The sequence below is a fragment of the Parus major genome, chromosome 2 (assembly GCF_001522545.3).
Source record: "Parus major isolate Abel chromosome 2, Parus_major1.1, whole genome shotgun sequence".
Classification (NCBI taxonomy): Eukaryota; Metazoa; Chordata; class Aves; order Passeriformes; family Paridae; genus Parus; species Parus major.
Window position 1 is genome coordinate 138,852,689 of NC_031769.1, and position 4,599 is coordinate 138,857,287.

Genomic DNA, 4,599 nt, shown 5'->3' on the forward strand with positions numbered 1-4,599 from the left:
GGTAAAAAAATTGAAAAATATTTACCCTGGTGTCTAACACACAATACATAGGATAATCCATTATGAAATCCACTGATGCTCTGACCAAAAATACCAACCAACCCATCAAAAAAACCCCTGCACTGATCAAGTAATATACACCAGTCTGTGTATACGCATTGTTTGCATATGGAAAGCAATATTCCCATGTGCACAGACTTCTGTTTTACAAAGCTGCATTCCTTTCAGTTATACTTAACACAGACCAAGATTTTTCAGAAGTACATGCTAAAAGCTGGACTTCTAAATCCCTGTTTGGTTGCTGAAGTAATTGCCTTTGATCTTCATACACTGTCAAGATGCACTAGCACCTACTTCTGCAATCTCACAATCTCTGTAGGCCATAAGTACAGGCTTTGAATCTTAATTTTATGCATATTTTTGTTGTTTAGATCTGAAAACAAAAGCACTATTCCTTGATGTGTCTAGTTTACCACATCCTAAACTCTACAGGTCTGGTAGACAGGGTAATTTTTTTTCCAGTTCCCACACAGAGAGCTGGGGGGCAGATGGTCAGTTCCTGCCCTCACTTAGCACCAGGTCCTGCTACCATTGGCTTTAAAAGAAGGTCAAATTTAAAGATACTTCAATAAAGAAAAACCAAATTTCTCTTAGAAGTCCATCAGAGTTAATGTTTGGGAATTCTGAAAATATGTCACCCCCTTGGGAGGCTCTGGAGTTAACTATCATGGCTAATCTATTTGAGTCCACTGCTCCTGGGTTTAAACAGATAATGTTCAAGTGCTTGCTGGAATCCCCTTTTATCTTCTGTCTGCAAAGTCATAAATCTTCAGATATACTCTACTAATGCTCCAGAAGAAAAAAAAAAAAAAAAAAGATCTGAGAATTGAGATTGCCTAGAACTTGCACAGGGAATTTTTTCAGAGATAAAATTCCTGGGTGTTGTGACCACAGACTGCCAGTAAATCTTGCTATTCTGCATGGAAACATCCAGGTGGCTTGAGCAGCTGGGGAGGAAATGTCAAATTGTCTGGCATGCAGCACTTACAGTGTCTCCTCCTCTCTTATGACATGTTGTACTTCTTCCAGGATTTCTCATCACAACTGCAATGACTTTTAAAGATGTGAACAGTATCTTAAGACTACACTTGGTATCCCTTCCTTATTCCCCAGTACCGCAATTTGCATGAGAGATAACAAAACCAGTGGGTGTTCACTTGGAGTGGATGATCAGTGCTGCCCACTTCACTGGTATCACCAACACAAGCCTGTGAAAGTTTTGAGCAGATATTTGGACCCCATGAACACTGCAGATTCAGGAGTTACAGATGTTGTGGCTCCTGAAACCACAGGCAAACTCTTCTCAGAAATACAGAATTACAATTCAGTTCTCCTGGACAATTAGATAAAACACAGTAGATAAGTCACAGAGGGAGTTCCCCACCTTCACATAGCACTGTCAGGAAGAATTCTCAATTGTTTCTTTGCTGGAGCAAAACTGGCAGCTACCAGGGCTGAGATGACACATTGGCCCTTCATACTGAGTAGAAACAAGCACATTTTGCTCAGTCTGATAGGCTTCCAAGGAACAATTTTGAAATTAAAAAGCCCCAAGCTACCTCAATGTTCATGGATATGGTAATTTACCAGTAATGTGCAAATCTGGCACTGAATACTTATTTGAAAACATTTTTATCTTAACTCTTGCATTTCTTTATCTGTGTATTTTATTGATGGCAAATGGTTAAAAACTTTTGTCCCAAGGAATTTCTCCTACTATTATTCTCTTTCCTTTTCTCTTGTTTGGAACTGGGACAAGCCTCACAGTCCTCTATAGGGATTTTGGCAGAAAGAGTATTTAATGCAAGTTTATGTATTTGTTCTATCAAACATAGAGGTCAGTGACAGAGAATGTAATACCATGAAGCGGAAGGTGGAAGACAAAAATCTGCACTTTGGTAGAGAAGCATCACTGACTTTAGCAGGTTCACCCCAGTAATGTCAGAATTAGATCTGTGTCATTTTCACAATCATATTCTGAATAATTCACTCAACTAAACAAGTTAGTTTATATGGCCACAGGTTTCCAGTCTGACTTCCACCTGCTGGCTCAGAAGGATGTTGAGTGTCAGAGAACACTTGTCCTTCTGCCAATCACATCCAGATGTCAGGACATTGCAGAGTATTTCAAATTAGACTGAATGCCTATGATAAAGTAACCAAACCTCAATCCTGGTATCCAGTAGATAATCCCTAGTGGCAGACAGATGGTTACACACCCACATCTGTTTGCACACACAGACACACACACCCCTTTTTAAAACAATATGCACACTCCACTGCAGCTGGCACTGCCCTGAGCCATTATGGGAGCTTCCAGACTGCTTGAGAATTGGTCTCTATATTAGGTCAGTTTTTCCTAGTTTTCCATATAACCAGGACACAATGAGGAATCCCATCCTTTTGCTTATCTTGTGATGTGTCCTGCAGAAAAACAGAACAATGTGTTTGCCAGTATTGTGCATTTTCCATAAGTACAAACACAGAGCAAAGCACTCAAGTAGAGTATCAAAGTGGCAGATAATCATCTTCCAAACAGATGGACACTGAAAATTACTCAGGAACTGCATGCTGTGTGTGCACGCACATGCAAGAGCAATTCCGTGGAGGAAAGAATTGCTCATTACTCTTTTGAGAAATGTCTCCTCTAAGTACATGTGAAAATCTCTTTTCAAAGATATGCAAGTGATCACTTTGGCAGAATGAGCAAATCCAAAATTTCCCAATAGTCTGGAAACCTAAAAAGAAACAGAAAACAGCAGATATAGTTTATCTGAGACTACTTTTCTCCTGTTTACCATTCTACCTTTATTTTTCTCTCATGCATTTTTGTTTCAAACTTTATCATCTCACAAAGGAAAGCAAATAAGTTCCTGGGGGAAAAAAGAGTTTTTAGAAGTTTCAGAAAATAAAATTATAAGTCCCATAATTCCTCACCTTCTTCTGAACTTTATCCATTTTTCAATTTGATGGATTCCAGCTGGAAACCATGTTTGAACTTGAATAAATGGGAAAGATTTTACCGTCACAGTGAAATTCAGTCACAGTTCTCCACTGAAGATTTGTCTTCCCTATCCCATCACTGAAGGGACTTTCCATGCAATTTTTTTTCCAATATGAGGAATTCCTCTGGCTTCAGCCCTAAGGTTCTTTTTCTCAGCATTCTCTATTGCACACCCTGTGGGAGCTTCCAAACAGAGATTGCTCAAACTTGGCAGAGGACAATTTGTAGATTTTCCCTCTTTCTATGGAAATTTCTTTTATATGAGCTGCATGAGTTACAGAAGTCCCTCTCCTGGGAATCTGTATCTCAGAGGAAATATGTGACTGCTGTGATATGACTTGTGATTTCCTTTTTTTTCCTGGGTTTTATTCATGTACAGCACAGTCACTCCTACAAGAACAGTTTTGCAAGTGTATCTTGCAAGATTTCAAAAGGAGTTCAGAGAGTGACCAGTCTTTGATACCACTTGAAATCAGTCATCCCCCATGTCTTCTAGGACACTGCTGACATTTTCTGACTGATTTCAAGTATCAGTGCTTATTTCACAAGCTCTGTGACCCAAAGAAATTCTTCTTGAAGTGGATGGCAGATGAAACTTAACCTAAGATCACAGGCTTTGAGGAGCTGCTTGTAATTTTCTCTCAATCCCACTGTCTGCATTAGATGATTTCAAAGGTTCAATATCTCCCCTAAAAGATTAGCAGTCACAAAGCAGCCAACATAGAATAACCCTCTGCTCTATTTTTCAACACTTCCAAATGAAATATTTGGATGCTTCTATTCTGTCGGGAAGTGTCACAATCTCTTAACTAGAAACTGATTACTCCACCCATTAAATGTTGAAGTTTTCAACAATTTCCGTGTGAATTTTGCTTTTGTCACCTCCACAGATTTAACATGACATGCACATACAGTGATTAGTTGCACCCATGCATTTTGAAGGGCATCACATGATCTACAGCTCAGTGACACAAAGCTGGCCTTTAGTTAAAATTAACAATTACTACCAGTTGAAATACTATTTAAATGTAATGACTATTAATATCAATACACACATATATATATAAAGTAGCCTATATATGGATATATATATATATATATGTATAGATCCATGTCATTTATTTGACCACTCCTGTGGTACATGGCAGATGAAATAAGCAGCAGATATGTCATATGTGACCCAGGTTGTGTAGCTCTCTGGATTAATGGCAGTGGGTGGCTCTAAGAGGCATATAACTCTGTTATAGCTAATAATCTATTGTGAAGGAGAAATTATTTATCATTTCCCTTCAGATTTATGTCTGATATCTAAAGTAGAAAGTTCAATCAGTTTGAATCCTCATAAAACACAAATTTGTCTGTTCCGAACTTGTTGAGAGTACACACTCCTAATATCAAAATTAGATGCTAAACATCTTCACCTTGGTTTGGTAGATCTCTCTAGGACTCAGAAACCACACAGTCTATGGTTACATGTACTGTGCACCTGAACCAAACAGAAGTAGATTATGAATTTAGAAATTAAAGTAATATTT